General features: G+C 42.4%; 1 protein-coding gene across 11 annotated transcripts in view; it reads left to right on the forward strand.

The window, feature by feature from the left end:
• Positions 1-15,766, forward strand: part of SIPA1L3 (signal induced proliferation associated 1 like 3) — a 239,273-nt gene that overhangs the window by 27,272 nt on the left and 196,235 nt on the right. For 4 of the 11 annotated variants that reach the window (XM_058529162.1, XM_058529169.1, XM_058529164.1 and 1 more), the window contains exon 2: positions 6,470-6,652. The exons of 6 other annotated variants lie outside the window; for them this stretch is intronic. The gene's annotated coding sequence lies outside the window, so the exon portion shown is untranslated. Of the gene's footprint in view, positions 1-3,814; positions 4,112-6,469; positions 6,653-15,766 lie in introns of those variants that run through there. One more of the 11 variants, XM_058529163.1, reaches the window with a different exon arrangement.

A 15,766-nucleotide genomic window follows, 5' to 3' on the forward strand; every position in this document is an offset into this window, starting at 1 on the left:
ACCAGTTGTCCCGGTAATATCGATTAATCCATCTTTTGCCACTAACTGGAAAGGCTTAGCATGAACCAGGCCCGGTCTAATGTTTTAATGTCTCTCTTTCAATCTCCTACCGCAACTGAGTGAAGCAGCGTCCCCACTCCCAGAGAGAAACTGCAGCACGAGGAGGGGACCTCCTTGCTTAATGTCTCACACCGTGGATGAGGCGGAGTCTGACTTGGAATATTGTGGATTTGTTCAGTAACCAGCCTTCTTCTTTCTAATATATTTTCTGCAGCTTTTCCTGCAGTTTCTTGGCAGTCCTTCCTTCTGGCCACTAGTGATAGTTATTTTGATGGCTCCTATGCTTGCTTGTCTGTTTCAGGCCTATTCCCTGCCTTGTTGCCAGGACTTGCATGGCACTGTGAAATGCCAGTGGAGGTCACAGACAGGTGTGGGTGCCCCAGATGTTCTGTCCTGCAGGACCCCTCTCGATGGGGGCCTGGTTAGGCAAGGACTAGGCTTTTTCTGGGTACCCTTATGAAGTCCACAGTGGCCACTCTGTGGCGATGTCAGTGAAGGACTCATCTGTCCCCGTGGCTGGGCCAAACCAGGGAAGAAGCTGGCATCAGGGGTGACAACTTGAGCACAAGCAACATTCTGGGGCCTTGATTAATATGAAAAGAGCAAGTCCAGTAGCCGAGCTGCGGCAGCTCAGCAAGGAGCCTGCACAGCGAACCCAGACATGGAGGGGGCGGCCTCAGAGCGGGCTGCTGGGCCTGTGGAACTGGTTGCCCACCCGGGTCTCATGAGGCCTGACGTCAGACTGCCGGCTTCACGTCTCAGCTTTGCCTCTGCCTGGCTGTGTGGGCTTGGGCGAGTAACTTAACCTCTCTGTGCCTCAGCTTCATCTCCTGTGACATGCGGTAATAACGGCTCTTACCCTAGGTTTAAGCTTTTGCCCTGGGTGAGGATTAAATGATCCATGTAAAGGGCTTAGAATTGTGGTTGGCACCTAGGAAACACTCAGATAAGTGTTAGTCATTGTTTCTCTGTTTCCCCTTTCGCTGTTTCTGAGGGCAGAGAGGAAGGTCCCAGAAGATGTGCTTAGAGGGTGTGGGAGCAGATGGCAGCACTCAGGTATTTCCTGAACACCCACGACACGGCACACAGTGCTGGGGCCACAGCAGGGCTCAGGATGGACGCTATCCCCACACTCTTGGAGCCGACATTCGAGAGGGGATGTGCACATGAAACAAACAGATAAATAATGTGATGTTAAGTAGTGACGTGTGCTGTGAAGATCAGAGGAGAGCTCTAGTGACAGAGGCTGCTGTTTTAGCCAGGGTGATCCGGGCAGATCTCTGAAGAGGTGACGTCTGGACAAGACGTGAAAGATAAGGAGCCAGTCATGGAAACATTTGAGAAAGATCATTCCAGACAGCACTGCAAATGCAGAAGCCCTGGGGCCGGAGCTTGCAGAGCAGTTCTAAGAAGTACAAGGAGCCAGTGTGGCCAGAGGGCAGTGAGGAGGGGAAGGAGGGAGGGGCGGGAGATGAGGTCAGAGAGGGAGCCAGGTGGGAAGTTCTTAGCCCAGGTTCTTCTGGTTGAAAAATAACAGAAACCCATGTCAGATCCACCTGACCCTAAAAGAATTCTGAGCTGCCTCCTGGAGCCTGGGACAGGCATCGTCTGCTGGTGTCACGATCAGTGGGCCCAGGGCCCAGACAATTTTCTCTCTCCATTTCCCCCCACTGCCTCTTTGCTTCTGTCTCTCTCTGGGTCTCTCCAGGCACTGGCTGTCCCATAGCTCCTTCCTTTATGGTCTCCAGGTCCCAGCCACCAGCAAAGACTTGACTGCCTGTCTCAATCCCAGGACAGGGGGTCTGATTGGCCCGGCTTTGGTCAGATGGCTGCCTCTCATCTAGTAAGCACAACATATACACATCTCATAAAACAGGGCTTCTCGGAAGCCCGGCACACCCACTTCTTTGCCCTCCTGGCCCAGGGCGTCATTCTTCTTCTTACATGTGGAGCATCATCACGTTGTGGTTAAACGTGGGCCAGATGGCTGGATTGAAAGCTCAGCCACTCGCTATCTGTGTGACCTCGGGTTTGTCACTTCACCTCTTAGGGCCTCAGTTTCCTCACCTGTAAAATGAGGATGATACAGGTTTCTACCTCAAGGGGCCATTAAAAGCATTAAATAGTCTGCGTCTGGTATATAGGAAGCACTGGTCATCATCATCCTTGTTTTTCCTTCCTGAGGCTGAGGAGCGCTCCATAGTTCAAGCTAGGACTTGGGAATAAGAGCCCGGAATTGACCCCAGCTCCACTACCAACCAGCTCTGTGACTTTGACCAAGTAGGTAACTTCTCTTGGAGCCTTGGTTTCTTCCTCAGCACAGTAGGGAGAATAACAAGCTGACAGGGCTTGTTGATTGGATGTGTGTGTGTTGTCTGAGGTTTGGGGTGATTGTGGAAATTGAAGAGATCCCAGGTGCTGGGCTCCGTGCAGCCCTGGTCCCTGATCACCGCCCCTGAGTGTGAGCTGATGGCGAGGGTGATGTTAGGACCTGCCTCCCCTCCTTCACAAAGACTTGTGAAGGCCCTTCTGTGCGTGGTGTAGCACTGGTTCCCTGCAAGCACGTCTTCACCCTCTGCGAGAGCAGGACCCAGGTCTGACCCGTCTGTTCCCAGGCCCCTGGGGTGCAGCGCCGAGTGGGAGCGCAGACATGTTCACCTTCATCAGGCTTCTTCTCTTGTGAAAGACAGATCTGGAAGACGACTTCTCAGGGAATGTTGTATTTGTGTCTGGTCATACCCATTCCCCAGACAGTGACTCTGACACCTGGCTGGGAATTGGCATCACCTGGCGAACCTTGTAAACAGCTGGGATTCTCTGGCCTCACTCCTGGAGCTTCTGTCTGGGCAGGTGCAGCAGATCATTGGCTGGTTTGGCCACCCAGCAACATTCACTGTTCTTTTGGGATTTTCCTTCTAGGAACTGTGCTTTCACCATCCAGTCCACTCATTTACTGAGCCCCACTGTATGTGCCACACTGCTTACTCCAGGCACTGGGCATGTGGCAGTGAATCAGACAGCCGAGAGCCCTGCCCTTGAGTGGAATGAGATAACAGTATCTTATAAGTTATAAGTTGTCTTGTAAGTTATACAATAGATAACTGTACATTAGGTAGCAGGATTGTATCACTGTCACTTTCAGATGTCAATAATTGTATGATGATTGAGAGAATATCATTGTTCTTAGGAAACACCCGCTGACTTCTGTAGGTACTAAAAACAAGAACAAATTTGTGGAAAGGGGGATTCAAACCAGTATTGGCCAAATAATGATAAAAATGACTAACACATTTATCTTTTTTCAATTTGGGGGTATTGTCATGAAGACTCAGCCATAATGAGACACTTCGTTGTACAGAATAGGTTTCTGTTCAAGAAACCAGTGCTCGGGGCCGGCCCTGTGGTGCAGTCAGTTAAGTGTGTGCACTCTGCTGCAGTGGCCCGGGGTTCGCCAGTTCGGATCCCAGGTGCGTACCGACACGCTGCTTGGCAAGCCATGCTGTGGCGGCATCCCGTATAAAGTGGAGGAAGATGGGCATGGATGTTAGCTCAGGGCCAGTCTTCCTCAGCAAAAAAAGAGGAGGATTGGCAGATGTTAGCTCAGGGCTGATCTCCTCACACACAAAAAAATCAATGCTCATATGCACAATTTTGAATTTAAAAATTCTAAAAACTTTAGTTCATAGGATGATTTAGTTCGTTGATTACTTCCATTTTCTTCTTTATACTTTTATGTGTTTTTCACATTTTCTAGAATGAACTTTTAGAAACAGGAGGAAAAGAACAACTTTAAAAAAAGTCCCCTTCGTGGAGCATGCTGGTCCTGTGGTTTGGATGTGGAGCCGCCTCAGGAGCAGGCCTGGGCCGTTCACGTGGTTCTGCCCTCCTGCCACAGTGCTTGGCTCGGGGAGGCTCATGAGTCGTATCAGTTCCCTCAGAATTAATCCCCGTCTTCGGCTGGAGCTTCTGGGAAAGAGTTGCTTGCTTGCTGCTGAGGTGCTGCTGGGGGCCATCTTTGCCCAAAGGGTCAGATAGAAAGGAGATGGAAATGGTAGGTTCCTGAAAAATTCTTTGGGTAACTGGAAGTGGGAATAATCCCTAAACTTTTTAGTAACGTGAGCCGAAAAATTGCTTTTTTAAATTCTTGAGCCAGTTTGAGTTGGGTCTCTGCCGTTTGCAACCAAAAGAGTCCTATAAGTAATATAGTAATTTTAGTGGGCCCTAGACTTTGTATCTTAAAAATTCTCCACAAGGGCCGGCCCTGTGGCTTAGCGGTTAATTGCTCGCACTCCACTACTGGTGGCTGGGGTTCGGATCCCGGGCGTCCACCGACGCACCACTTCTGCGGCCATGCTGAGGCTGTGTCCCACATACAGCAACTAGAAAGATGTGCAACTATGACATACAACTATCTACTGCGGCTTTGGGGAAATAAAAGGAGGAGGATTGGCAATAGATGTTAGCTCAGAGCCGGTCTTCCTCAGCAAAAAGAGGAGGATTAGCACGGATGTTAGCTCAGGGCTGATCTTCCTCACAAAAAAAAAAAAAAATTCTCCACAAATGATGTGTATGAATCAGATGTTTGAGAAACACTTTGCTAGACTTTTCTGAGTGGCGGTTCTCAGACTGAAGTGAGCAACAGACTTACCTGGGGAACTTGTTAAAAAAACAGCGGCTCTGCTCCAAACTCTGGAGATTCTGATTTGGGGCCTGGGTGTCTGGGTTTTGAGCCGCATGCTGGGTGACTGGGCGCACCTCAGAGTTGGAGAAGCACTGTGATCAAGTGCAGGGGTCATGCCCAGCCTACGGCCTTGGTCTCTCTCAAGTGAATGAAAGTGGAGTTTGAATCTAGCTCTTCTCTGGAACATCATTTGCCTTTGCACACCACATCATGTTTTAGGAGAAATTTGGTTAGATATGTGAGTTTTATGAGTGTAATGGTTTAATCAGAGTGTAACCCCTCCAGTAACTTGGGAAAGAGCTGGATATAGTGCCTGCTGAAATATGGCCTCAGATTCAGAATGATGCTCTTGAAGAACTTTGGTAGTAGTGGAAAATATTCATGAGGGTGATTAGTCCCTGACTTAGTCTGAGGTCGTTTATGATAAATGCTTCCCTCGTGTGTGTGTGTGTGTGTGTGTGTGTGTGTGTGTGTGTGTGTATCCATACTTACTTGGAGGTGAAGGAAGGGCCACAGACCTTTTACTTGAGTGAAAGGGAATCTTTTGAGGTGACCCATCGGGCTAGAAAATCCCTTTTCAAGTACTGTCTTGTAGCAGCTTTGCTTGTGAGGCCCCTGAGAGCTGGCAGGGGGTGTGGAGCCTGACCGAGTGCCCTGTTGGCTCCAACCCCAGGCACGTGTGACTTTAGTCATTGTCTAAAGTCTTTTTTCCCCAGGATTTGGACCCCATGCGGAGTTCCTGTAGCTCAGCTACCAGGAATTAGGGCGTGGGTTGCCCAGGATTATTCACATTTAAACTGATCATCTTTACATATTTTTGTTTGTCTCCTCTCAAAAGAATTTTCATAAGCTGTACCTCCTTGTACATTATAAAGCTAATATCTAAAATCACTTTGTGGTAATGTTAAATTTTTCTTATTTGTGGGAGAAAGAAAATAGTACATATTTTGTGAGATGAGATAAGATGAAGATTGACTGTAATTGAAATAAATATTATGATATGGTTAGATAAAACAGATTTTCACTACCCTGTGGAATAAAGCACACAGCATCTGAAAGAAGTTACATAAATTTTTCCCTGGGAATTTTTTCTGATAGATTTCAAGAAATTTGGTGGTCCTGCAAAACATTCCATTTAAATGAATCAGGGCCACTGACTATCCTGCTTTGACTGTTCTGAATTTAGGGGATCCCAGCATGGGCCAAATATCCTGTTTTAAAGCCAAGTTTCATATTTAACAGAAAGATGTGTAAGTCAGGGAGGGACAGACAAGTCTGGGGGCTTAAGGGGCTTTATTATTCATTAAAGACTACTTCCCTGAAACCAGTATTTTGATGTTTTCTATTGTTTGGAGCCGTAGAGGTTCACACACCCCCTGGGCAGTGCTCCTTGGGAAGAGGTGGGCGTTGAACAGTGGGGGATGGGCAACTGAGAAGGTGGGCTGGTTCGCAGGCAGCTCAGTTTTGGGTAGGGGAACTTGGGCAGTTGAGGATCTGAACATTGCTTCCCTTAAAAACATTTGTGCTCTTGGATGCACTGAAAGTCTCCATAAACCCTTGGGGGCACATAAGCACATCCAAGCCTGAAGACTATTAACTTAAGGAATCTGGCTGTTTCTTCTCTCCCAGAGCAGCAAGTCCAGCCGTAAGGTGGGTTACGGCGATGGTTGACTGGTTCACCACCGCCATTATTGCAGACTCAGTTATCTTCACCTCCTGGCTCTGCAGGCTTCTCCTCCTGTGTGCAGCCCTAGCCTGGTCCTGAGAGCACTCCAGCAGCCCTGGGTATCCTGGCCAGACAGGACAGTGTCTTGAGGAGCAGGAAGCCGGGCACCTGTCTCCAGAAGCCCCAGCAGGTCTCTTCTCCTGTCCCCTTGACCCAACTGGCTTAGACTGGCTCATCTCCTAGAGGTAAGCAACAGACTATAATGTTCGGATGTAAAATGCTCAAAACATCACTTCCTGATCACCAAACAATTAATATGGTGGCTAAAAAACAGCTGCGGCGTATGCCTGAACACCACGATTCCCCTCCAGTCAACAACTTCTGAACTCGCATCACCTCTGTTCACCTTGGTCAGCCGTTTCATGTCCGCACATGCTTCTCACCATCTACTAATTGTATTTACAATGGAACCTTGAGACTTTTCCTGCTCGTCATTTCGTTAAAAATGTTGTAATGAGTTTTGAGAGCATAAATTTTTCCCATATAAAAATAAGGTGAAAATGCATCAAGAACTATATACACTCCATGAAGTTTGGGTATTAAAAACCAAAGAGGCATTTTACTGGGGAAAAATGTTAACCTGGATGACATTCTTTGCAGTGGCACCTGGCCCATAAGCCCTCAATAAATGTTAGTTGTTGTTATTACTGGTGGGGTGTTTGTGAAACTCTGTAACACCTCTCTTCCCCTAAACCAACAGTGCCCCAAACTAACAGTGGCTCATAAAAGAGCCATTCAGAAAATGTTGAGTGAATTAGGAGGAAGCTCAGGGTAGTGATTGAATTGACAGCATTTAATAGCCCTGGAATTAGACAGACCTAAATTCTAATCCCACTTCTGCCACCTTTCAACAGTATGTTCTTGAACACATCATTTAACGTATCTGAGCCTCAGTTAATTTCCTAGTAAGGAGAGGATTAACTCAAAGGGTACTGAGTCTGTAAGGATAGGCCAGGTTATGCTGCTGTAACAAATAACCCTAATATCTCAGTGGCCTTAAAAGACTCCAGATTTATTTCTCGTTAATACCCCATATTCTTCATAGATTGGTGGTGGTCTCTGCTCTACATCATCCTGCTTCAGGGGCCCAGGTTCCACCACCTGGAACAGGTTCATTCATGCGATAAGGAGAGGATGGGGAATTGTGTATCAGCTCTCAGATGATCCCACGTGGAACTGACCCGCATTGCTTCTGCTCACATTTCATTGGCCAGGGCAGATCTTATGGCCAGAGTTAACTTCAGAGTGGTGGGGAGGTGAGGTTCTACTCTGTTCTTGCAAGATGAATCAGAACTAATGCAATTGCTGTGAGGTTTAAATAAGATAAATTGTGTGAAGCAGTTAGCACTGTGTCACAGTGAAGGGAGGAAACGTAAGTGCTATTTTGTTACGGTTGACGACGATGAGAGAAGAATAGATGGTTATTCCTTTCGTCCTGCAAATTGCAGTGGGGGCTGGAGGATGAGCTCGGTGACTGAGGTGCTGGCCTGGGTTCCAGTGTCTGTTCCGCTCTTTGCTAACCCCGTTATTAAAGAGTGGTTATAGTAGTGAGCTCCTGGGGACATGGGGATTTGATGTTCCTGCGTGGGAGGGATCAGGCCAGAGCCTGTGTTGTACGTAATCAGTAGTGGGTTGTTACTGTTATTGTCACCAACATTGTTTCATTAGCTGGCCCTGAAATACCCTACATAGAGTAAACTTAAACTTAAAATTACGTAGCCACGTCTCTCCTGCTTCTTTCCCCCTACACCCCATTTACGTAGCCACGTCTCTCCTGCTTCTTTCCCCCTACACCCCATTCACTCCCCTCATACCCGACAGGGTTTGATGTCATTTCTTATGAGTCATTTATTTCCAAATAATTAGCGATTTTTAAACACCTTTATTGAGGTATAACTTTTTGCACCTGGCTTCTGTCCCTTAGCATAATATTTTTTTTTTTTAAGATTTTATTTATTTATTTATTTTTCCCCCCAAAGCCCCAGCAGATTGTTGTATGTCATAGCTGCACATCCTTCTAGTTGCTGTATGTGGGATGCGGCCTCGGCATGGCCAGAGAAGCGGTGCGTCGGTGTGCGCCCGGGATCCGAACCCGGGCCGCCAGCAGTGGAGCGCGCGCACTTAACCACTAAGCCACGGGGCCGGCCCCCAAGCATAATATTTTTGAGGTTCTCCATGTTGTATCATGTATCAGTAGTTCATTCCTTTTTATGGCTGAATAATAATCTGTTGTATGGGTATACTGCATTTTGTGTGTCTGTTCCTCAGTTGATGACTATTTGGATTGTTTCCAGTGTTGGGCTATTATGAGTAATGCTGTTATGAATATTCGTGTACAAGTCTTTGTGTGTACATATGTTTTCATTTCTACTTAGGGGTGGAATTGCTGGTCATTTGTGAACTCCGTGTTTATCTTTTTAAGAAACTGCCAAATTGTTTTCCAAAGTGACCACACTATTTTACATTCCCACTAGCAATGTATTGAGGATTCTAGTTTTTCCATATTCTCACCAATGCTTGTTATTATAGCCATCCTAGTGGATGTGCAGTGGTATCTCATTGTGGTTTTGATTCACATTTCTCATGACTAATGATGTTGATCATATTTTTATGTGCTTATTGGCCGTATGTATATCTTGTTTGGTAAAATGTCTCTTTGACTCTTTTGCTCATTTCTTAATCTTCTTATTGAGTTGTAAGAATTTTTTATATGTTCTGGATAACAGTCACTCATTAGATATTATAATTTGCAGATATTTTCTCCCAGTCTGTGACTTGTCTTTTCATTTTCTTTTTTTTTTTCTGCCTCCGTCCTGCCTTCCTCTCATTTTCTTAACGATGTCTTTTGAGGTGCACAAGTTTTTAATTTTGGTGAAATCTACTTTATCAATTTGTTCTTTTATGAAACCTGCTTTTGGTGTCATGTCTAAGAACTCTTTACCTAATCCAGCATTACAAAGATTTTTCTCATGTTTTTTGTTAAAAGTTTGATACTTTTAGCTGTTACCTTTAGGTCTGTAATCCATTTTAACATCATTTTTGTGCATTATGTGAGGTGAGGGTCTAAATTTATCTTTTTGCGTGTGACTATACAATTGTCCCAGCACTATTTGTTGAAAAAACACCATATTACCACATTGAATGGTGTTAGAACTTTTGTTAAAAATCAGTTGACTGTTCATGTAAGGATGTATTTCTGGACTCACTTCTGATCCTTTGATCTAAATGTCTATCCTATTGCCAATACCACACTATCTTAATTATTATAACTATTGTTTTATAGTTAGTTGAGAAGTTGGGAAGCATAAATCCTTACTTTGTTCCTTTTCAAAATTATTTTGGCTATGATGGGTCCTTTGCATTTGCTTGTGAGTTTTAGGATCATCTTGTCAATTTCTGCACAAAAGCCTACTAGGATTTGATAGAGTTATGTTGAATCTATACATCAGTTGGATGAGAATTGCTGTATTTACAATAGTCTTCCAGTCTATGAACATGGAATGCTGCTCCATTTATTTAGATTTTCTTTCATTTCTCTCATCAGGTTTGTTTTGTACTTTTCAGTGCACAAGTCTTTACACTTTTTTGTTAAGTTTATTCCTATGTATTTTATTCTTTTTGATGCTATCATGAATGGAATTGTTTTCTTAATTTCATTTTTTGATTGTCATTGTCAGTATATAGAAATATGATTAATTTTTATATCAATGTTTATATCCTATGACCCTTTTATATCAATGTTTGTATCCTGTGACCTTGCAGAATTCATTTATAGTTCTAGTAGTGTGTGTGTGTGTGTGTGTGTGTGTGTGTGTGTATGCATGTGTATGTGTTCCTTAAGGTTTTCTATATACAAGATCATATTATCTACAAATAGAGACAGTTATATTTTTTCCTTTCCAATCTGACTGCGTTTAATTTTAAAAGTTTTTTCCCCTTACTGAATTCATGAGAGCCTGTAGTACAGTGCGGAATAGAAATGGTGACAGTGGACACCCTTGCCTTGTGCCCAGTCTTAGAGGGAAAGTGTTTAGTTCTTCTCCGTTAAGTATGATGTTAGACGTAGGTTTTTTTTGTAGGTGCCCTTTATCCAGTTGAGTAAGTTTCCTTCTACTCTTAGTTTGTTGAGAGGTTTTTGTTTGGTTGGTTTTTTTTCAATGAATGGGTATTGGATTTTGTCAAATGCTTTTGCTGTGTGAGTTGAGATTATCATGTACTTTTCATTTGTTATTCTATTAATATGATATATTATTGATTTACAGATGTTAAACCAACCTTGCATTCTGGGATAAATCCCTGTTGGTCGTGTTGCTGGATTCAGTTGCTAATATTTGTTGAGGATTTTTGTGTGTACGTTCGTGAGTGATGATGACATATAGTTGGTTTGTTTTTTCTGATGTCTTTATCTGGCTATGATATCAGGGTAATACTGGCTTCATAGCATGAGTTGCAAAGTATCCTTGCCTCCTATATATATCTAGATTGTGTGTGAGGAAGATTAGCCCTGAGCTAACATCTGTTGCCAATCCTCCTGTTTTTGCTGAGAAAGATTGGCCTTGGACTAACATCCGTGCCCATCTTCCTCTACTTTATATGGGACGCCACCACGGCATGGCTTGACAAGCGGTGCGTCGATTTGTGCCCAGGATCTGAACCTGCGAACCTCTGGCCGCTGAAGTGGAGCATGCAAACTTAACCACTATGCCACCGGGCCGGCCCCTTGCCTGTATATTTTTTTAAAGATTTGTGAAGAATTGGCATTATTTCTTCTGTAAGGCTTTCATAGAATTCACCAGTGAAGCCATCTGGGGCTGGGCTTTTTTTTTGTGGGAAGATTTTAAATTACTAGTTCATTGTCTTATTAGATCTATTCAGATTCTTTTTTCTTTTTGAGTCAGTTTTGTTCGTTTGTGTCCGTCTAGGAATTTGTCCACTTCATCTAAGTTGACCATTTTGTTGGCATGAAAGTTGTTCATAGTATTCCCTTACACTGCTTTTAATTTCTGTAAGGTGGGATATTTTTTCATTCCTTATAATTTCTGTCTTTTCTCTCTCTCTCTTTTCTTTTTGGTTAGTCTGGCTAAAGGATTTTGTTGATCTTTTCAACAAAAATCAACAGTCTTAGTTTAATAGACTTTTCTGTATTGTCGGTTTTCCATTTCATTGATTTCTTTTTTTAAATTGAGGTATAATTGACATAGAACATTATATTAGTTTCAGGTGTGCAACATACTGATTTGATATTTGTACATATTGCAAAATAATCACCACCATAAGTCCAGTTAACATTTGTCACCGTACATAATTACAGATTTTTTTCTTCTGACGAGATCTTGTAACATTTACTCTCTTAGCAACTTTCAAAAATGCAATACAGCATTGTTAACTATAGTCACCATGCTGTACATTACATCCCCATGACTTATTTATTTTATAACTGGAAGTTTGTACCTTTTGACCACCTTCACCCATTTCACCCATCTCCCACCCCCTACCTCTGGCAACCACTGGCTTGTTTTCTGTATGTGTGACTTTGGTTGGTTTTTTAGATTCCACATATAAGTGAGATCATATGGTATTAGTCTTTCTCTGTCTGACTTACTTCACTTAGCATAGTGCCCTTGAGGTCCATCCATTTTGTCGCAAATGGCAAGATTTCATTCTTTTTTGTGGCTCAATAATATTCCATTCTATATATATACACACACACCATATTTTCTTTATCCATTCATCCGTTGATTGACGCTTAGATTGTTTCCATATCTTACCTAGTGTAAATAATGCTGCGGTGAACATGGGGGTGCATATATCTTTTTGAGTTCGTATTTTTGTGTTCTTTGGATAGATACCCAGAAGTGGAATTGCTGGATGGTAAGGTAGTTCTATTTTTAATTTTTCAGGGAACTTCCATACTGTCAATTTCATTGAGCTCTGCTCTGTCCTTTAATATTTTTTCTTTCTGCTTGTTTTGCATTTAGTTTACTTTTCTATTTCTAGTTTCTTCAGGTGAAAGCTTAAGTTATTGATTTGAAATCTTTCTTCTTTTCTCATATAGGCAATTAAAACTGTAAATTTTCTTCTAAATACTGCTTTAACTGCATCCCATAAATGTTGTGTTTTTGCTTCATTCACTTCACAGTATTTTCTAATTTCCTGTGTGATTTCTTCTTCGACTCATGAGTTATTTAAAAATATCTTGTTTAATCCAAATATTTATGAGTTACCAAATTTCTTTCTGTTGTTGATTTTTAATTTAATTTCATTGTAATGGGATAACATTCTTTGTATCATTTCAATTATTTAAAAAATGTCTTTTACATTTTATTTTGAAATAATTTAAGTCTCACAAGAAATTACAAAAATACTATAGGTAGGACAAATGGATATCTACATGCAAAATAATGAAGTTGGATCCTTACCTCACACCATATACAAAAATTACCTCAAAGTAGATGATAGACCTAAATGTAAGAGCTAAAACTATGAAACTCTTAGAAGAAAACATAGGAGTATGTCTTTGTGATCCTGGGTTAGGTTGTGGTTTCTTAGATATGACATCAAAAGTATAAGCAACAAAAGAAAAAAAAGAGATTGGGCTTCATCAAAATAAAAATTTTTTGTGATTCAAAGGATAGCATCAAGAATGTAAAAAGACAACCCGTAGAATGAGAGAAGATATTTACAAATCATATGTCTCGTAAGAGACTTGTGTCTAGAATTCACAAAGAACTCTTACAACTTGACAATATAAAAATAAATAACTCAATTTAAAAATGGGCAAAGAGTTTGAATGGATAATTTCTCCCCTAAAGATATACGAATAGTCTATAAGCACATGAAAAGATGCTCAGTCATTTCTAGTCATTAGGGTAATTCTAATCAAAACTACAAGGAGAGGGGCTGGCCCCGTGGCTTAGCGGTTAAGTGCGCGTGCTCCGCTGCTGGCGGCCCGGGTTCGGATCCCGGGCGTGCACCGACGCACCGCTTCTCTGGCCATGCTGAGGCCGCATCCCACATACAGCAACTAGAAGGATGTGCAGCTATGACATACAACTATCTACGGGGGCTTTGGGGAAAATAAATAAATAAATAAATAAAAACAGCAAAGGAATTAAAAAAAAAAAAAAACTACTAGGAGATTGCACTTAAATAGGATGGCTGTAACTAAAAAAGTGGACCTAACAGGTGTTGTCAGGGATGTAGGGAAATTGGAACCCTCACATGTGGCTGGTGGGATTGTAAAATGGTGTAGCCACTTTGGAAAACAGTTTGACAGTTCCTCGAAAGTTACACAGAGTTACCATTATGACCCAACAATTCCACTTCTAGGTATATACGTAAGAGAAACACAAACATATGTCCACACAATAGCTAGTACACAAATGTTCATAGTAGCGTTATTCATAATAGCCAAAAAGTGGAAACTCAGATGTCCATTAACTGATGATAGGATAAACAAAATTCAGTATATACACACAGTAATGTGTAATTCTGCCATAGAAGGGAATGAATTACTGATATATACCACAACATGGATGAACCTTGAGAACAGTATGATAAATGCAGGAAACCAGACACAAAAGACCACATATTGTATGATTCCGTTGATAGGAAATGTTCACTGTAAGTGAGTCTCTATATAGACAGAAAGTAGATTAGTGTTTGCCTAGGGCTGGGGATGCTGTGGGGGGGGATGGGAAGTGACTGCTTTTATCAATTTATTTTTGGGGTGATGAAAATTTTGTAAGCTTAGGTTGAGGTGATGGTTGCACAACTCTGTGAATATACTAAAACCATTGAATTGTCCACTTTATAAACATGAATTTTATCCATTCACGTTTGATGTGTTTATTGGTATGTTTGGGTTAACATTTCCCTCTATTCCTCCTTTACTGCCTTTTTTCTGATAAGTACATATTTTCTAGTGTTTCATCTTAATTTCTTGGGTTTTTAAAAACTCTTTCTGTAGCCAGCCCTGATGGCCTCGTGGTTAAAGTTCAGCGCGCTCTGCTTTGGCTGTCCGGGTTCAGTTCCCGGGTGCAGAACCACACCACTCATCTGTCAGTAGCCATGCTGTGGCTGCAATTCACATAAAAGAACTAGAAGGACCTACAGCTAGAATATACAACTATGTACTGGGGCTTTGGGGAGGGAAAAAAAGAGAGAGGAAGATTGGCAACAGATGTTAGCTCAGAGCAACTATTTCCCATCGAAAAAACCCACAAACTCTTTCTCTTGTTATTTTCTTAGTAGGTCTCTAGGGATTACAGCATGCATCTTAATTTATCATGATCTATTTCAGATTAATACTAAAATTTAGTTCCAGTTAAATATAGAAACTTGGCTCTAATATAGCTCCATTTCCTCCTCCCTCTTTTGTGTTGTTATTGCCATGTATATTTTTATATGTTACAAGCACCTTGGTACAGTTTTATAATTGTTTTGTGAGATCTTATGAAATCTTACATCTTTTAAATCAGTTGAGAGAAGAAAAGAAAAATATATATTCATGTAGGCTTTTATATTTACTATGTATTTGCCTTTTCTGGTGTTATTTTTTCTTGTCAGTTGGAGCTGCCATATGGCATCTTTTCCGTTCAGCCTAAAGGACTTCCTATAGTATTTCTTGCAAATCCAATCTGGAAGCAGTGAATTCTCTCCGTCTTTGTTTATCTGGGAATGTCTTTATTTCACCTGGATTTTTTTTTTTTTTTTTTTTTTTTTTTGTGAGGAGATCAGCCCTGAGCTAACATCCGCCAATCCTCCTCTTTTTTTGCTGAGGAAGACGGCCCTGGGCTAACATCGGTGCCCATCTTCCTCCACTTTATATGGGACGCCGCCACAGCATGGCTTACCAAGCAGTGCGTCGGTGCGCGCCCGGGATCCGAACCAGCGAACCCCGGGCCGCCGCAGCGTAGCGCGCACACTTAACCACTTGCACCACCAGGCCAGCCCCTCACCTGGATTTTTGAAGGATAGTTTTGCTGGATAGAGTATTCTTGTTGGACAGGTTTTGTTTTTCTTGTGGCATTTTGAATATGTTATCCTGATGCCTGTTGGCCTCCGTTGTCCTTGGTGGGGAATGAGCTCTTGATTGCGTTGATGCCTCCTGTGCATGTGAGCTTTCCTCTTCCTGCTTGAAAGGTTTTCTCCCTGTTTTTGTTTTCCAGCATTCGACCATGTTGTGTCTAGGTATGAATCTCTTTTTATTTATCCTCTGTGGACTTCTTGGACGTGTAGACTGATGTTTTTCATCAAATCTGGGATGTTTTTGACCATTACTTATTCAGGTTTTTTTT

Source organism: Diceros bicornis, chromosome 34 (genome assembly GCF_020826845.1).
Source record: "Diceros bicornis minor isolate mBicDic1 chromosome 34, mDicBic1.mat.cur, whole genome shotgun sequence".
NCBI lineage: Eukaryota > Metazoa > Chordata > Mammalia > Perissodactyla > Rhinocerotidae > Diceros > Diceros bicornis.